General features: G+C 37.8%; 1 pseudogene; it reads left to right on the top strand.

The window, feature by feature from the left end:
• Positions 1–1,343: 1,343 nt before the first annotated feature.
• On the top strand, positions 1,344–19,103 carry LOC116909602 (annotated as a pseudogene).
• Positions 19,104–20,038: the final 935 nt, after the last annotated feature.

Raw genomic sequence — 20,038 nt, forward strand, 5'->3', positions numbered from 1 at the left:
GAATGTAAATCGATCCATTCTTATCACCCTGTAAAATGCTTAAATAAAAGTGGATCAAGGACCTCCACTATAAAACAGATACACTCAAACTAATAGAAGAAAGTGTGGGGAAGATTTTCAATCACATTGACACTAGGGAAAATCTCCTGAACAAAACACCAATGGACTATGCTCTAAGACCAAGAGTTGACAAATGGGACCTCGTAAAACTGCAAAGCTTCTGTAAGGTCAAGGACATTGTCATTAGGACAAAATGGCATCCAACAGATTTGGGAAAAGCTCTTTGCAAATCCTAGATATAGTAGAGGGTTAATAACAAAAATATACAAAGTCCTGAAGTTAGACTCCAGAGAGTCAAATAACCCTTTTTAAAAATTGGGTTACAGAGCCAAGGAAAAATTCTCAGTTGAGGAATAGTGAATGGCTGAGAAGTACCTAAAGAAATATTCAGCATCTTTAGTCTTCAGGCAACTGCAAATCAAAACAACCCTGAGATTTCACCTCACACCAGTCAAAATGGATAAGATAAAAAACTCAGGTGACAGCAGTTGCTAGCAAGGATGTGGAGAAAGAGAAACACTTCTCCATTGTTGGTGGGATTGCAAACTGGTATAACCACTCGGGAAATCAGTCTGTACGTTTCTCAGCAAATGAGACATTGCACTACCTGAAGACCCAGCTATACCTTTCCTGGTCATATACCCAAAGGAAGCTCCAACATACAACAAAGACCCAAGTTCCACTCTGCTCATAGCAGTCTTATTTATAATAGTCAGAAGCTGGAAAAACCCAGATGATGTTCTACAGAGGAATAGATACAGAAAATGTAGTAATCTACACAATGGTGTGCTACTCACCTATCTAAAACAATGACTTCATGAAATTCATAGGCAAATGGATTGAACTAGAAAATAACATCTTGAGTGAGGTAAACCAATCTCAGAAAATCATACTTGGTATGCTCTCACTGATATTTGTATATTAGCTCAAAAGCTCATTTACCCAATATACAATCCACAGACTACATGCAGCTGAAGAAGAATGATGAACAAAGTCATATATAACCACCAATACTAGATAAGATTGATGAAACCAAAAAGTGTATGCTGACAGGAAGTAGATATAGGTGTCTCCTGAGAGACCCAGCCAGAGCATGTCAAATACAGCTCACAGCAAACCATTGAACTGAGAGTGGGATCCCCATTGGAGGAAATAGAGAAAAGTTTGAAAGATCTGAAGGGGCTTGCAACTCAGTAAGTACAACAATGCCAAACAACCAGAGCTCCCAAAAACTAAAACACTACCCAAGGACTATACATTGACTGACCCATGGCTCCATCTGCATGTACAGCGAGGATGACCTTGTTGTGTACCAAAAGAAGGTGAAGACCTTGGTGCTGCCAAGGTTGGGCTTCCAGTGTAAGGGAATGTTGGTGGTGTGTGGGACTGGGAGTTGATAGAGAGGGGAGCACCCTTACAGAAGGAGAGATATAGAGGTTAGGGGGCTTATAGACAGGAAACTGAGCAAGAGAATAATATTTGAAATGTAAATAAAAATCCAATAAAATATTCATATATATATGTATATATATATATATTTGAAAATCTAATCAAGAAAATATTAACGAAACTAATGAAGAAATGGAAAAAAGAATCTCATTAAATTAGGAACAAAAAGAGAGGAATTACAACAGACAATAACTTTTGAATACATACCCAGGACATAGTTTAAAAAATATATTCTACCAAATTTGTGAATTGATAATAAGTAGACGTGATATTTACAAAAATTAGTGCGTTTAAGAATTCTATGTCAGTGTTATAACTTTGAGAAAGGAATAACTTTTATAAGGTTTTTCTTAGTGTATGTATTCCTGCACAAAAACATCATGACCAAGAAGCAAGTTGGAGAGGAAAGGGCTTATTCAACTTACACTCCCTATTGCTGGTCATCATCCAAAGAAATCAGGACAGGAACTAAAACAGGTCAGGAGCTAATGCAGAGGATATGGAGGGATGCTGCTTGCTGGCTTGTTTCCCTGGATTTTTGAGTTTATTTTCTTATAGAACCCAGGACGACCAGACCATGGATGGCACCATCCACAAGGGCTGAGCTCCTCCTTGATCACTATTTAAGAAAATATCTTACAGCTTGATCTCATGGAGTAATTTCCTCAAGGGAGTTTACTTTCTCTGTGATAATTCTAACTTGTGTCTAAGTTGACCCAGAAAACCAGCCAGTACAAGATTTTTCATAACATTCTTGTTTTTATTCTTTTACTTTAATCTACGTGGGATATATATATATATATATATATATATATATATATATATTCACACCCATCCCTTATAACCTTGTACCATCGCCATCCCCATCACACTCCCACTGACTGCCTACTTTCTCCTAAATATACGTCTTCTATTTTCTTATCTTTTGAATTTTTGGAGTGAGTCTAGTATGTCTTGTATAGGTAGCTGCCACAGCTCTGCTTTCATGCACAACTATCATGTCATACTGAGAAGATAGTGCTCCACAGAATTCCTTTCATATTCCAGTTGCTACAGTCTTTCTGTCCTTTCTTCTGTGTTCCCTGTGTGGATGGTAATACATGTGTACTATTTACTGTTAAGGACTCAACAATCATTTACTTTTAGAACTTTGTTAAATTGCAAATCTTTGTTTTTACCATTACCCACTAAATAAAGTAGCATCTGTGATCAAGGCTAGGAGTATCACTATATCAGTATAAAAATTGCACATGTAGAGGGCAGCTTAGCATATGTCCATTTAGGAAAACATCAGTAATAAATCCCTCCTAAGAGCTGTGACACCTTAGCCATAAACTTTTGATTACTGTGTACTTATTCCCTCCCATGGCATCTCAGATACAATTAGAAAATAGTTGATTACCTCAAAAGAGTCATACCAGTATTGCAGCTGTGAGAACATCTTGCCGATCTCACAATATTGTTGTATTGTGGCTTTATAGTTTAGAAAGACTATTGATGAATTTCCTTCCTTGAAGTCTGAATAGAACTGCAAAGACTAGCCAAAAGAGAGGATCAGTTTGGTTCCAGCTTGATTTCTCTTTGTGATTTTAGTAAAACACATGGTTATCAAGAGCAACGGCAACAGACTTTACTACTTTGGAGCCTCTACAGGTCTCCGTGGAATTAATTAAATAATTATTAAATCGAATCTCAGGCTTTGCTTCCTGCCTCAATCATCTAGGTTCCTGAATGAAAGACACACACACACACACACACACACACACACACACACACACACACACACACACACACACCCTTTATATTTTAATATGCCTTAAGCAGTACAACAGCTGGGTGACTGCCTAGCTTCCATGCTGCTAGAATCTATCTTGCATTGATAATTCTGAGTTACCTTTTAGTAAGTTCTACACTCCATGTTGACTACTTTTAACTCCAAGTCTAGACCACACTTTATTGGCCCAGAGCTCAGGGTACTCTCCTTGCTTCTCTACCCCATGTTTTCCCTCTCTCCACAATCTCCTGGCATGTCAGATGTCCTTCTTCCTCTACTTTGTTCCCAAGTCCAGGAAATCCTAAAATCCCACCTCTGTCTGTTGTTCCCAGCTATTAATTGCTGGAATTTTTATTTACCCACCAGCACCAACTGGGGTCAGGTTCCCAGAAACTACATGCCGACCCTTTGTGAAAACAGTATTTTGGGGTAGCAATTAGCATTCATAATACATGCAGCTTTAGGACTCTATAGACAACAACTCGAAGTGCAGTATGCAGCTGTCACTGGAATAGCCTACCTCCCAATCTATAGCTTCTGGGAGCAGCAAGATACCTCCTCCATTTGAAATAAAATTTAGAATTTTAAATTAGCATATATAGTAGTATGCTGTTTTTTCATCTATCCTCTGTTTCTGCTATACCTCTCTATATTTCCATTTAGGCTTCCCCCAAAACCTCCACATTACCCATACATACTTTACATCCTGACTACAGTTTTCCTTCCATCAACTTCTCCCAGTTCCTCCCCACCTCCCACCTTTCCAGATCTACCACCCACAGCTTCCCTTCAGAAAAGAGCAGGCCTACAAGAGATAGCAACCAAACAGGACAAAACAAGACACAATTAGGCAAGGCAAAAGAACTCAGATTGAGGCTTGACAAGTCAATTTAATAGGAGAAAAGAATCCCAAGAATAAGCAGAGTCAGAGAGACACTCACTCCTACTATTGGGAGTTTCATAAAACCACCAAGCTAACAGCCATAACATATATACAGAGGATTTGTCATAGACCCTTGCAACTCCTGTGATAATTGTTTTAGTTTCTGTGAACCCACATGAGCCTTGCTTAGTTAATTCAATGGGACACATTCTCATGGTGTCCATCCCCTCTGTCTCCTACTTCTGTGGGATTCCCTGCTGTACAACTTAGACTCTCTCTCCACAAAATATCAGGACGTGGATCTTGTTCCAAGTCCCATTTGCTGCTGGAGGAAGCCTCTCTGATAATAACTGGAGAAGGCATCAATCTATGAGTATAACAAAATATCATTAGCAATCATTTCATTGGGTTTTTTCCCATCTAGAACTCTGGGCTATCTAATTTCTGGATTCTAGATACCTAGACAGTGTAGGACATGTTCTCCTCCTTGTAGTGTGGACCTCAATATTATTTGGTCACTCCCACAAGTTCTGTGACACCATTGCTCCAACAATTTGTGTAGGCATGACAAATGGAAGGTTGAGAGATTTGTGGCTAGGTTAGTGTCCTGGATTCTCTTTCCATATACTGCAGACTACCTTCCCATGCTAAAAAGTCTAGAATGGCAGGGTGAAGGTTACATGCATGAACCAGTTTGACCTTTCCATTGAGTTGTGTGGATGTTGTTCTTAGCAATGGGGCCTAAATTTTGCAGACAGCAGGCAGTGTCATTTGGCAGAGGTTAGCTCTCTGTCTTTGCACCACCCTGGCTTTAGGAATCTCCATGGGTCCTCCTTAGCCAACAACTTAAATGAATGCCACCCACTGCAACCACTGAAGCCTTGCCTAGCAACAAAAGATGACTAATTCAGATTCCATATCCTCAATTATTCCATACACTAAGAGTTCTCACTAGAGCATCCTCACAGATTCCAAGTTTTCATTATGCTAGTTTTCCATCCACCATATGACACCAGTTGCGGTTGTTTCTCCCTGCATTTTCTCCCTTCATTCCTCTTCCCACCTGATCCTTCCTTTCCCTGTTCTCACCCACCTGCAGTCCACCCACAAAATCTAATTCCTTTTCCCAAGGAGATCCATATTTCCTGTTACTAGAGTCTTTCTCCTTACCTGACCTCTCTGGGTCTATGGTTTGCAGCTTGACTATCATTTACATAACAACTAATATCTACTTATCCACAATACATTAAAATACTTCAATAACTAGAAATCAATGAATCAAATACTGCAATTTTAAAATGGGTTAAAGATTTAAACAGAGATTTCTCAATAGAGGAATCTCAAATAGCAGATAAACACTTAAAGAAATGTTCAACATCCTTATACATCAGGGAAATAAAAATCAAAATGACATTGCAATTTCATCTTATATCTGTTAGAATTACTAAGATAAAAAAATACAAGTAACAGCTCATGCTACCCAGGATGTAGAGCAAGAGGTACATGACTACATACCATGTTTGTCTTCCTGGGTCTGGGTTCCCTCACTCAGGATGAGGTTTTTTTTGTTGTTTGTTTGTTTTTTTCTAGCTCCAACCATTTGCCTGAAAATTCATGATGCCATTTTAAAACAAGCAGATTTGTAATAAAAGATTGTGTAAATGTACCAATTTTTTTTCATCCATTCTTTACTTGAGAGATGTCTAGGTTGTTTCCAATTTCTGGCTATTAATAATAAAGCTGCCATGAACATGGATGAACAAGTCTTTTTGTGTTATGATGGAGCATTATTGGGTATATGTCCAAGAGTGATATAGCTTTGTCTTGATTCAAAACTTTCTGAGGCACAGCCAAAGTGATTTTGAAAGTGGCTGTACAATTTTGTACCTCGTTCATTGATTTGCCATTGGTGTTCTGTTCATGGAGTCATCTCATATGCTTATGTATTCAATGCTATTTCTTACTTTCTCTTCTGTTAAGTTCAGTGTATATGGTTTTACATGGCAGTCTTTGATCCACTTGGGTTTGAGTTTTGTGCAGAATGGTAGATATGGATCTATTTTTATTCTTTTAGATGAGTAATTAGCAAACACTATTCGTTGAAGATGTGTTCTTTTTAACATTGCATATTTCCTGCTTATTTATAAAAACCAAGTGATTACACATGTTTGGATTTATGTGTGCATCTGTAAGGTGAAATGTCAAATTAGTTTTAAAGTCATTTTTCTATGACTAAGAATATTTTAACATTTCTTTAAAAGATTCTCAGGCATTTGTGTTTTATTGTTTGAGAACTCCCTTTATTTCCATAACACATTTTCAAATTGGGTTATTTGTTTCCCTGGTATTCTTTTGTTTTAAAAATTAAATATATTATATATTAACCTTCTATCAGATATATAATTGTATAGATGTTTTTATTATACTGTAGGCTATCATATGACTCAAGTGGTGGTATCCTTTGCTATATAAAAGCATTTTAACTTCATGATATCCCATTTACTAATTGTTAATCTTAATGCCTGTGTTATCAATTTACTTCTTTTTTAAATTAAATGCATTTACTTACTCACTTTATAGTCCAATATTAGCCCTTCCTCTCCATGTAGTATCCCCTCACATAAGTCCTTCCCCTATTCCCCTTAGAAGGAGAAGCCCTCTTCTGAAAGATAACCACCCACCCTACCTCCCCAGTTCCTCTATTCCCTCACGACTGAACAATAAAAAGATGCATGCTAGCAGACTAGATACATAAACAGGATCCATCATTCTGTAGGATATAAGAAACACAGCTTAGTCCAGAACCCAGAGCTGTGGCTGTCCCACAGCCCTTGAATGTAAAACCTACCTGCAGAGAGCTGGTCTGCCATGGGCACTCTCCCTCTTAAGCCCAAAGCATACAAGTGGAGCCCAACTTTCTCTCCATTGACTGTCCAATGAGAAAAACTCTGATAGCACTCAGGGTGCAGGAGCCATAGGGAGTCCTAAGACAGGACTCGTCTGGTTTCCATCTGCACCCAGCTGTGCTGGTACACAGATCTTGGACCCCAAACTTGCCCTGAGAGAGCTGGTTCCCCGGGAGCACCCTCACTCCTAAGATCACAGGCCCCCAGGCCCCCAGGAGGGACAAGTTTTAGTCAGAGACAGCAAGATCAACTAACATCAGCAATAACCAGATGGCAAGAGGCAAGGATAAGAACCTAAGCAACAGAAACCAAGACTGCTTGGCATCATCAGAACCCAGTTCTTCCACCATCACAAATACTGGATATCCTAACACACCAGAAAAGCAAGATTTGTATTTTAAAATCAAATCTCATGATGATTGTGGGGAGCAGGCATGGCAGCAGTCCCAAGATGGCGCCCGGGACTGCAGCTAAGTCTCATGACTAGCACCTGACTTCCTCACACACCTGAAACTAGCCACGTCCATTGTGAGAACTTCGCAGGCGCACCATGACACAAGATCAGGCCATGTGACGTGGACCTATGAACTGAGATTATGCAGTCTGGACTGATGAGGCAGAGTTGAGGGAGAATATAAGGTAGTGTGCTTGGGGGCTGAGGGAAGAGAGGGAAGAAAAGAAACGAAAGATTCCTGCTTGCATGCTGTAAGGTTCCTGAATAAACTGCTTTGAGAAGAATGCTGTGTCGTCACTCTTTTCTGCAGGACAGAGGCGGAGATGACAGATGATCATAGAGGACTATAAGAAGAACTTAAATAACTCACTTAAAGAAATACAGAACAGATAAACAAGAATAAGCCCTTAACTAGGGAACACAAAAAATCCCTTAAAGAATTAAAGGAAAACACAAGCAAACAGGTGAAGGAATTGAACAAAACAATCCAGGATTTAAAAATGGAAACAGAACCAATAAAAAAATCACAAAGAGAGACAACCCTGGAAATAAAATCCTAGCAAAGGGATCAGGGGTCATATATGCAAACATAATCAACAGAATATAAGAGATTAAAGAGAGAATCTCAGGGGCAGAAGATATCATAGAAAACATTGACAAAACCATCAAATATAATGTAAAAGGCAAAAAGCTCCTAACTCCGAACATCAAGGAAATCCAGGGCACAATGAGATGATCAAACAGGTATAGATGATCACAGGTATAGAAGAGAACAAAGATTCCCAAATTAAAGGGCCAGTAAATATCTTCAACAAAGTTATAGAATCAAGCATCCCTAACCTAAAGGAAGAGATGCCAATGAACATACAGGAAACATACAGAATTCCAAATAGATAGGATCAGAAAAGAAATTCATTTCATCATATGATAGTCAAAACACCAAATATACAAAACAAGGAAAGAATATTAAAAGCAGTAAGGGGAAAAGGTCAAGTAACATATAAAGGCAAACATATAAGAATTATACCAGACTTCTCACCAGAGTTTGTGAAAGCTAGAAGATCCTGGACAGACATCATACAGACCTTAAGAGATCACAAATGCCAGCTCAGCAAAACTCTCAATTACCGTAGATGGAGTAGCCAAGATACTCTATGACAAAACCAAATTTACACAGTTTATCTTTCCACAAATCCAGCCTAACAAAGGATAATAGATGGGAAACTCCAACACAAGGAGGGAAACTACACCCTAGGAAAAGCAAAAAAGTAATCATCTTGCAACAAACTCAAAAGAAGGTAGCCACACAAATATAACTCCACCTCTAACAACAAAAATAATAGGAAATAGCAATCATTGAATCCTAATATCTCTTAATATCAATGGACTCAATACAGAACATACTGGATACATAAAGTGGTCCCAGCATTTTCCTGCATATGGGAAACACACCTCAGTGACAAAGACATACACTACCTAAGTGTAAAAGGATGGGAAAATTTTTCCAAGCAAATGATCCCAAGAACAAGCTCAAGAAGCCATTCTAATATCAAATAAAATTGACTTTCAACCAAAAGTTATGAAAAAAAGGAAGGACTCTTTGTACTCATCAAAGGAAAAAAAATCTATCGAGATGAACTCTCAATTCTGATCATTTATCCTCCAAACGCAAGAGGATCTACATTCATAAAAGGAACTTTCCTAAAGCCCAAAGTATATATTGCTCCTCACACAATAATAGTAGGGGACTTGAACACCTCACTCTCATTGTTGGAGACATCATGGAAAGAGAAACTAAATAGAGACAGTAAAACTAACAGAAATTGTGAAGCAAATGAATTTAACAGATATCTATAGAGTATTTCATCCTAAAAATAAAGAATATACCTTCTTAGCACCTCATGGTCCCTTCTCCAAAATTGTCCATATAATCAGTCACAAAATGAGCCTCAACAGGTACAAGAAGATTGAAAGGAGCCCAGGCATTCTATAAGATCACCACAGACAGAGGGTCTTCTTCAATAATAGTGACAGAAAGCCCACATCCACATGGAAGCTAAATAATGCTCTAATAAATGAGAACTGAGTCAAGGGATAAAACAAGAAAGAAATTAAAGATTTTTTAGAATTTAATGAAAACGAAGGCACAACATATCCAAATTTATGGGATAAAATGGAAGCAGTTCTAAGAGGAAAACTCATAACTCTGAGTGTCTCAAAGTAGAAATTGGAGTGAGCATACACTAACAGCTTGACAGCACACCTGAAAGCACTAGCACAAGAAGCAAATTCACCTAAGTGGAGTAGACAGAAGGAAATAATCAGACACAGAGGTGAAATTACCCAAAAAGAAACAAAAAGAATATACAAAGAATCAACAAAACCAGGACCTGGTTCTTTGAGAAAATCAACAAGATAGAAAACATTTAGCCAGACTAAACAGAGGGCACAAAGACAGTATCCAAATTAACAAAATCAAAAATGAAAGAGGGAGACATAACTGAGGAAATTTTAAAAAAAAATATTGTATCCTACTTTAAAAGCCTATACTCAACAACACAGAAATCAATCAATTGGAAACAAAGAGAAAATACAAAAAAATAAAAATAAATAAAAAAAAACCATAATCTGGTTCTTTGAGAAAATCAACAAGATATATAAACCCTAAGCTAAAGTAACTAAAAGACACAGAAAGACAGTATCCAAATAAAAAAAAATTATAAATGAAAAAGGGTATGTAACAACAAGCACTGAGGAAATTCAAAAAACCATTACTTCAAAATTTGTACTCTACAAAATTGGAAAATCTAAACAAAATGGATGATTTTATAAACAGGTACCATTTACCAAAATTAAATTTAGATCAAGTAAATTAAACAATCCTATAACATCTCAGGAAATAGAAATAATTAAAAAAAAACCCAACCAAAAAAAAAAAAAGAAAACGACTTAGAATCATATGGTTGTGTGCAAAATGCTACCATACTTTCACAGAAGACCTATTACCAATACTCTTTAAATTATTCCACAAAATAGAAATAGAAGGATCACCACCTATTTGTTTTGTGTCTCTACAGTCACCCTGATACTTAAACCACACAAAGAGTCAACAAAGAAAGAATATTTCAGACTAATTACACTTGTGAACATTGAAACAAATATTTTCAATTAAATTCTTGGAAACTGAATCCAAGAACACATCAAAAACACCATTGAACATGGTCAAATTGTCTTCATCCCAGGAATGGAGAGATGGCTCAATACAAGAATATCTATCAATGTAATCCAATATATAAACAACCTGTAAAAACCCCAGATGATCATCTCATTAAATGCTGAAAAATTCTTTAACAAAATCCAACACTCCTTCATGTTAAAACGTTTGGAGAGATCAGGGAGATAAAACCCATACTGAGACATAATAAAAGCAATACACAGCAATCCAGCATCAGATTAAATGGAGAGAAACTTGAACAATCCCACTAAGATCAGGGACAAGCCTGCCTATTCTCTCCCTATCTATTCAATACAGTACTCAGATTTCTATCTAGAGCAATTAGACAACAAATGTAGGTCAAAGGGAAACAAATCAGAAAGGAAGAAGTCATAGTACCAGTATTTGCAGGTGATATGATAGTATACATAAGCAACCTCAAAAATTTTACCAGAGAACTCCTTCAGCTGATAAACAAGTTCAGCAATGTACCTGGATATACAATTAATTCAATGAATTTACTAGCCCTCCTTTATAAAAATGATAAATGGGCTGAGAAAGAAATTAGGGAAACAACAGCCTTCACAATGGCCACAAAGAGTATAAAATATCATGGTGTGACTCTAACCGACTAAGTGAAAGGTTTGTTTGAAAATAATTTCAAGATGCTGAAAAAGAAGTTGAAGAATACCTCAGAAGATGGAAAGATTTCCCATGCTAATGTATCAACAGGATTAACATAATAAAAATGGCCTTCTTCCCTAATGCATTCTACAGATTCAATGCAATTTACATCAAAATTCCAACTCAATTCTTCATAAAGATAGAAAGAACAATTCTCAAATATATCTGGAATAACAAAAATCCCAGGATGTCAAAAACCATTTTCCACTATGTTCATAGCAGCCTTATTTATAATAACCAGAAGCTGGAAAGAACCCAAATGCCCTTTAACAGAGGAATGGATACAGAAAATGCGGTACATCTACACAATGGAATATTATTCAGCCAAGAACAATGATATGAAATTCATAGGCAAAAGGATGGAACTGTAAAATATCATCCTGAGTGAGGTAGCCCAATCACAGAGAAACACACATGGTATGCACTCATTGATAAGTGGATATTAGCCCAAATGCTCGAATTAAATAAAATAAAAAAGAATGACTCCATGAAATTCATAGGCAAGTAGACAGATCTTGAAAATATCATGCTGAATGAGGTAACCTAGTCACAAAAGAACACATGATATGCACTCTCTGATAAGTGGATATTAGCCAAAAAGTAGCTTGGAATACTCATGACACAACTCACACACTATATGAAACCCAAGAAGAAAGAATATCACACCAAATTGTGCGTCTCAGAAGGGGGAAAATAATCTCAGGGATTTAGAGGGAGATAGGAGAGAGAGGGGATAGGAAGGGGGAAAGCAGAGTCAATTCAGTTAAGGGAGGTGATGTAGGAGAAGAAAAGAGGGTCAGGAATTTTAAAGGAGCTATGTAGCAGTGGGGGAGGATGACTTAGGGGTAGGCACTACAAAGTCCCAGGTGCCTGAGATCCAGAATTTCCCAGGACACAACATTAACCAAAAGACCCAAAAAAGGGGAGATAAAACCTGTAGAGCCCATATCCAGTGGATAGTCATGGCCCCTAATTGAGCAATAGGGCCACCCACCCACCTCAAAAATATTAATCCAGAATTTCTTCTGTCAAAAGGAAATGTAAGCAAAAAGAGTGGAGCAGAAATTGAAGGAAAGACTGTCCAGAGACTGCCCCACCTCAGAATCCATCCCATCTGCAGACACCAAACCCAGACACTATTGTTGATGAGAAAAAGAGCTTACTGAGAGGAGCCTGGTGTAGCTGTCCCCTGAGAGGCTCTGTCAAAGCCTGACCAATACAGATATGGACATACCTAGCCATCCGTTGGACTGAACATGGGGATCTTAATGGTGAAGTTAGGACAAGGACTGTAGGAGCTGAAGGGATTTGCAATCCCTGTCTTATAGTGCAGTGGGACCCCACCCAACCCTTTAACTGGCACTACCAAAGTCAGACAAACTCAGCTAAAGCCTATACCCAACTGGTGACCCACAGAAACCCACAACAAAACTCAAAGACCACTGATCTAGTTCAAAAGGCTAGGCCTTTTTCTGATCTCTGTCTCTGTCTCTCTGTCTCTGTCTGTCTCTGTCTGTCTGCCTCTCTCTCTCTCTCTCTCTCTCTCTCTCTCTCTCTCTCTCTCTCTCTCTCTCTCTCTCCCTCCACATGTTCCTGGTAACTTACTCTACCATGATGCTGACTAGACTCCACTCTCTGCCCCTTCCCCAGCCCCACAGCAAGGTCTCAAACACAGCTAGAAAAGCTGAGTTTCAGAAGACAGCTTATTGGATGTTTTTGTTTCCCCTGAATGCCAATCTGAGCACAGTCTGAGATCCTCTGCAGGCTGAAATATTAGATCTACCCTGCCCTTGCCTTCTTGCACGGTCCAGCTGGCTGCCAATACTGGGGTTAGAAACACAGACAGAGCACAACTATAGGTACTTCCCCTAATTCCCTCTGGCCCTGGTGATAACTGTGCTATCAAGCCTCTTTGCTTATTCCTTTGAGCTTTTCTTCCAAGTTGCCTTTCATCTCCCTCCTCTCTACATTTAGGCATAAACCAGCCAAGAAAAAACAAACATGGAAAACAAGGACACCTGTCTTCTAGACCACACAGCAGCAGCATGGCCCAGCAGTACCCTCTCCCCTGCACCTAGGCCAGCCATAAACAATGGGAAAACATACTTGAAACCCCAAAACTTTCAGTCTTTGCTTAAATACTTATTCTCCCTAAGAGGAACACCTAAGACGATGTTCATGCTTCTTAATCCACAATTTCCATGCTTCTTTATCTAAATGTGTATTTTCTCCCTAACAATTGTGACTTATGTCCAAAAAGAATTCAATTTGTTTAAATTTCTTTTAAGGTTTAATATCAACTCCCACAGGTCAAACCGACTATATTGATAACCATTATTTAATCCTTAATTACAAACCAGTTTTCTTTTACAGACAAGCTGTTACTGCCTATTCCAGATGCATAATTAACATCTTAATCTCTTCGTCAGCTATCCGTAGCAGATTTAAAGAAAACCTTCCTTAACTAAATTCCTCACACACCCTTGATTTTCTAGAATCAGACCAGGATGTGCTCACAAGCAAACCATTACAGGCTTAACCCACACTACCCACCCTATGCAGACATGCCCCTGCTGGGATTCTATTCCTCTGTTGTGATTACCCTACAGGTTTATCTACAGTGTGGCTCCCACAGATCCAGCTAAGACTGAATGCTATCATCTCCTCAGATCTTTCTGGAACAATAAAGCTGTCTTCCTCCAGTCACTTCACCTGACTAAAGACTCCCAAGATACATGCTGAGATCACAGATGACAGCTGAGACCCAGAGAGGACAGACTTGGAACCTTCCTGCTATAAATGAACTCCCTTATCAAAGTCAAATGGCTAATAAACTTGGGGAAGTTACAGTATAGTAAGGAAAACATAATGTCTATCTAGATTAATCAAATGTTTAAAACCAATGTTAATACCCTCACAAACTGTACAACCCATGGAACAATTACTTGGTTCAGTAATCTTGTCTTCCCAATACCTCACCGCCACCATCCTTGCCCCTCTAGCTTAGTTGTGCTACCACTGTGGCCTGTGTAGTGTTTTCTTTTGGATATTTCAGTTCCACCCAAAATTTTCACTACAAATGATACCATCACTCCAGAGACACCTCTGTTTTTTAAAAAAAGAAAATAAAGGGAGAAGTGGGACCATGAAAAGCAGCCTGGTTCTTGGTTGAACTAAGGCTAGAAACCCTCATGAACCTGAAGGGACAGTAGGCATTTTGCCTGAGTCTTGGGAAACCAGGCCCCTGTCACTAGCCACAGCCTTCCATAGATTTGTGGCCATCAGTCATGTAAGGGTAACACTCTAAGCTCTCCAGAGTTGGAGGACATGACCATAGGTCACATAGGTTGAAGATAGAGCTCCATTTTATTGAAGTGCCTAAAGGCTTAGCCAATGAACTTTTCTTCCCAGACACTTTTTCCTGCAAAAAGCATTTAATCTTAGGCCCACCCTGACAAGTGGGATATGGTTTTACGCATTCACTTTCTGCCATGACAATGAATGTCTTTAAATCATGGTCTGCTTATTTTTATCAGGATCTGCTATGGGAAGCCACAAAGAAGACTTTTGCCTACTGAGCCCCCAGCTAATCTCCTGTAGAAGGTTTCCTGTGCTCCCAGCCATGGCTGCCACTACAACCAAGTCAATCCAAGCCCACTGCCATAAAGACGATGACTATACCATGGAATGAGCCAGAGCACCCCTGATTTCCCCTTCTACCCTGGGCTAGATCCAGCCTATGGGTCCCCACTCCATTCTCAGTTCTTGTGTGGCATCCTGTGGTGCCTGAATGCCCTAGGGCCTGAGAACCAGATGGCCCTAGTCTAATCTAGCTCTGGTGGTCCTGTGCCTCAAGTGCCTCAGACTTCCCTTCCCCACTCATGGAGTGGTGTTCTGTGGCTTCCCTATATCTAACACCCACTCAACAACAGAGTAGGGTAAGCATACTCAACTCCTGTGTCCCACCTATAGTGACTGAGTCCTGTGGTGGAGCAAATGTGGGACTCCCACCATAACCCTACAGGTGGGGGGGGCGAGTACTTTCATAGAGGCAGGGGGAGGTAAAAGTGGAGGAGGGGAAACTGGGAAGGAGAAAAATATTCAAAATGTAAATAAATAAAATAACCTAATAAAAAAGAAAAGAAAGAAAGAAAAATATGGAATCAATTATTCAGTATTCACTTATAAAAAAACAAAAACAAAATAGGAAATTGGTGGAACATTTAGTATGGTAAAATCTCATGTCTGCATTTGTAGAGTGTATAAAACACAGTAAAGTACATGAGAAACAATAAAATATCTGAATGTGTCATTATTTAATACCTATAGTTTGGTATAATACAGGATATATTATTTATATTATTCAAAGGATTTGAAGAAAATGTGTGGCTGCAAGGTTAGGGCAAGAATAGATCTGTGTACACTGTTGTAGCTCTGGATCTCTGGAGGGAGCAAATATCAGCCTTGAAATTATAAAATAATGAAACAAGAACAAGATACAGTCCCAACTTTTGAAGATATAAATGTAATGCTCCTTTTATTTCCCAATTCTTCTCTGCAGTTTCAGAACATATTAATTATAAAATATCAGTTAGACTGTCATAGAATAGACTATTATAGGGCAGTTTAGCCCTGGGTTTAACTAATCCCAACTGAATTGAGAATAAATTATCTCCTGGACATACACTTGAGTCCATGCATTTATTAACAAAATTGCTTGACCAAAGGGAAGGCAGCTTGGACATTATCAGTTGATTGGTACACTGTTTCTCTGTCTCTATATTGTTTGTTTGTTTAAGAAAGATGTGTGATGACATCGCTTCATCCACGTCTTGAACTTCTGCTTGCATCCTGTTTGTCTTTAGTTGAGTGTCTCACGGATTTATAGACTGTCCAGAGAAAATAAATGTATATTTATATTTGTGCAGCTTTTAATTATATCTTATCCAGAGACCTTCAAAATGTTTCACCTTCTATTAGCTTAAAAAAGTATCAGGTGCTTCATTTTCTTAAAGAATTCCAAGGGTGACAATCGTATGCTCATAGCATATCCAGTTTCTGTGAAATGATAAAAAAGATTACAGGTACATTTATTTCACTTCAAAATGAGGCAGGCCGTTAGCAACCTTAGAAGACATTCCACATGTACCTTTTAGTGTGGCAGCATTCAGTACAATAAACAGAGGCAAGAGCGAATGACAAAACCGTGTTCTGAAAAATATTATGAATATGTTTATTTTTAGTTTTTAAGTGGCAGAATTTAAATCATGTCTGACTATTGTAGGGCTTTATATCTGAGTGATATTACCGTATATACTAAACAGTGTGTTTAATATTTGTGGACAAATTCATTCTTATCCATCATTGAAAGGATGAATTTACTGAAAAAAATAAGGATACTCTAATTATTATTTAAATATTTTTATTAATGTTAATTTTACTTTTAATATATTTTAACTATTTTGTACATCGTGTAACAGTTATCCGTCAGTTTTGACGACATTTTGATGGAAAAGATGTATATTCTTAAAGACAAAAAACATGGAGACACAGAAGACTAAAGTAGAAAGATGAATAATGTTCATTTTCAGCTTCAGCACTTAATGACTTGTTGTACTGCACAGCACAGAAAGTGGAACGACAGCTTTGATAACTTATACCACAGACTCTGTGATGTCTTTAATTATCAGGAGAGAACAGGAATGATAGAAGTCATAAAGATTACAGTATAGAGTTCAGTGATTTGAGAATGTAAATCCTGTAGATAATTTTATTTATTCTGATAATTGTATGAGAAGGATGGCACTATTATAATTCGAGATAAAAAAAATTGTATGAGTTCCCTATGTCCTCAAGAAAGTTTAGGTGTGAAGTCACAAATAAACTTAGTAAAAACAGTTAAAATAATATTTGTCTCTGAATTTATAGAAAATAGTTTTGTTTATTTCTGGCTCTGCTTAGTTATTTTCTTTGGCCCATGTTTTAATTGTCACAAATCAAAATGTATTTTTTTTGCTTGTTTTATTGTTGCAAGATAGAGTCTCTTTGTGTAACCCTAGCTAGAACAGTCAGGGTGTTCTTGAACGAGTAGAGATTGTCCTTCTGCTTCCTGAGTGCTGGGATTAAAAGCTTGTGGTACCGTCACCCAGCTTAATTTGTTTTATAATTAAAGAAAATCTAGTTCTCATTTAAGAGTTTACAAACATTTATATCCTTGGCCATTTAAAAATAACAGATATTGGGCTGGATAGATGGCTCAGGCATTAAAGGCTAGGATTATAACCAAAAATATAAAAACAACACATAAGCACGATATTTAGGTTTAGTAAATATGCTTGGGTTTCTGCCAATAAACTATAGAAGTTTTGAAATAGTAATAGAATTGAAATCAAATGTTATATATTCAGTCTTGAAAGCATATAATATGTGAAATCAGAAAACTTGTTTCATATTGAAAATGAAGATACTATTAAAATATTGTCACACAAATCTATAGTTCAAAGGTATCCTACACTTATATAAATTATGACTGTATGCAGAGTTTTCTTTATCATTGTTGAAGGGGCTTTATACATACACTTATAAATATTTTTTCCATTTACCAAGATGGTTTCTGTTAAATAGGAGTGAGCAGATATCATTTCTCTTCATTGACTATTATAAATCAATATTTAAACTTTAATTCTCTTACATTAAATTTTTATTTGAAATTTTTAATCATTAGATTTTTGGAAAAAAAAAGCCAGCATGAAAACCACTTTGTGATCATCAAGTTTGTTCTCTGGGGCACATCAGGCACACCAGAACTCAGGTTGTGATTTTTATCTTTTTATTCCTTGCTTACATGTTAAGTGTCGCTGGAAACCTAACCATCATCACTTTCACCTTGCTGGATTCTCAGCTAAACACTCCTATTTCTTTCTTTCTCCAGAACTTCTCCTTCTTAGAAATTATATTCACCAGTGCTTCCATCCTTAGGTTTTTGGAGTCAATAATCACTGAAGTCAAGACAATTCCCTATGACAACTGTTTGACTCAGTTATTTTTCATTTCCACGGGAGTGTCTGAGTTCTTTCTTCTAACCGCTATGTCTTATGATCACTCTGTTGCCATCTGCAAGCCACTGCACTACACCGTCATCATGAATCAGAAAGTCTGCACCCTTCTTATCCTTACCTCATGGTTGGGAGGGTTTCTGATCATTCCATGGCTCGTGCTATATCTTAAGTTAGATTTTTGTGCTTTGAATGTCATTGATCACTTCTGCTGTGACTACTTCCCCATTCTGCAGCTCTCCTGCTCAGATACATGGTGTTTAGAGAAAATCGGCTTTTACTTTGCATTTGCTACTATGCTGTTCACACTGGCCCTAGTGATCTTGTCATACATCTTCATCATCAGCACCATTCTGAGGTTCCCATCTGGAGTCAGAGGAAAAAAAAACTTTCTCCACCTGTTCCTCTCACATGATTGTCATCTCGATCTCTTATGGTAGCTGCATTTTCATGTATGTCAAACCTTCCGCAAATGAAAGAGCATCACTGACCAGAGGAGTGACTGTTCTCAATACCTCAATTGCTCCCATGCTGAACCCTTTTATTTACACCTTGAGAAATCAACAAGTAAAACGAGCCTTCAAGGATTTGATTAATGAAGTAGTGTTTGATAGGAAAAAATGAACATACTAGTTAACATGATTGTCATTGCACCTCTTCAAACATGGAGAAATCAAACTTTAATTATATTATGATCACCTTGGTTTTAGCTTCTTAAAAATTATATTGTGTGCATGACTGTTTGGCAGCTTGCATATCATATATTCCTGTATACCTGTTGAAAGCCTTGTACCCATAGAGGCTAGAAAAGGGCATTGGGTCTCCTAGGTATAGGGTTCCTATAGCTGTGATCCATTATGTTGGTGCTGTGAATCGCACCAGTGTCCTCACAAGGAACTGGAAGAACTTTTAACCTTGAAGCCACCACTCTAATCCATGAACTTTCCTTGTGATATGAAAGTAACTGTGTTATATTTTTCTTTAAAACTTTATGGACATTATTTACTATTTACTCTGTATTGAAGCATTCCACCATGGGGGAGATAGAATCACTGTGAAATGGTATGGAACATTTGATAGATACCTGTATTTTGGAATAAGAACCTGCTTTCATTGTATCTTTCTTTCCAATCATATGATGTTAATGCTTGTGTTTTCTTCACACACAAACATATGGGTGATATACGTGCCTGTGTGTATGGAGGTCAAAGGACAGTATTGGGGTCTCTCCCTTTCCCCCTTTCCTGCTTTCTTTAAGCCAGAAACTCTTACTGAACTTAAATTTCAGATAGGTTTGCCATCAACAAGCCCAACTGATTTTGTTTCTGTTCCTTTGTTTCAGTGTCCACTTGTTTCTCTTTCCTTCAGTTCTTGGATTATAAGCAAGAACGGGACTATGCTCAGACTTTATGTGGCTACTAATATCCAAACTCTGCTCCTCATGATGGTACAGCAAGCACTCTTAACTGGGCATCTCCCATGTCAAGTATACTGTAAATTTTTTTTAAAATACATTAGTCCCTTAGTCTGGTGGCAGAGAACAGATCATACATTAAGTA

The sequence above is a fragment of the Rattus rattus genome, chromosome 1 (assembly GCF_011064425.1).
Source record: "Rattus rattus isolate New Zealand chromosome 1, Rrattus_CSIRO_v1, whole genome shotgun sequence".
Classification (NCBI taxonomy): Eukaryota; Metazoa; Chordata; class Mammalia; order Rodentia; family Muridae; genus Rattus; species Rattus rattus.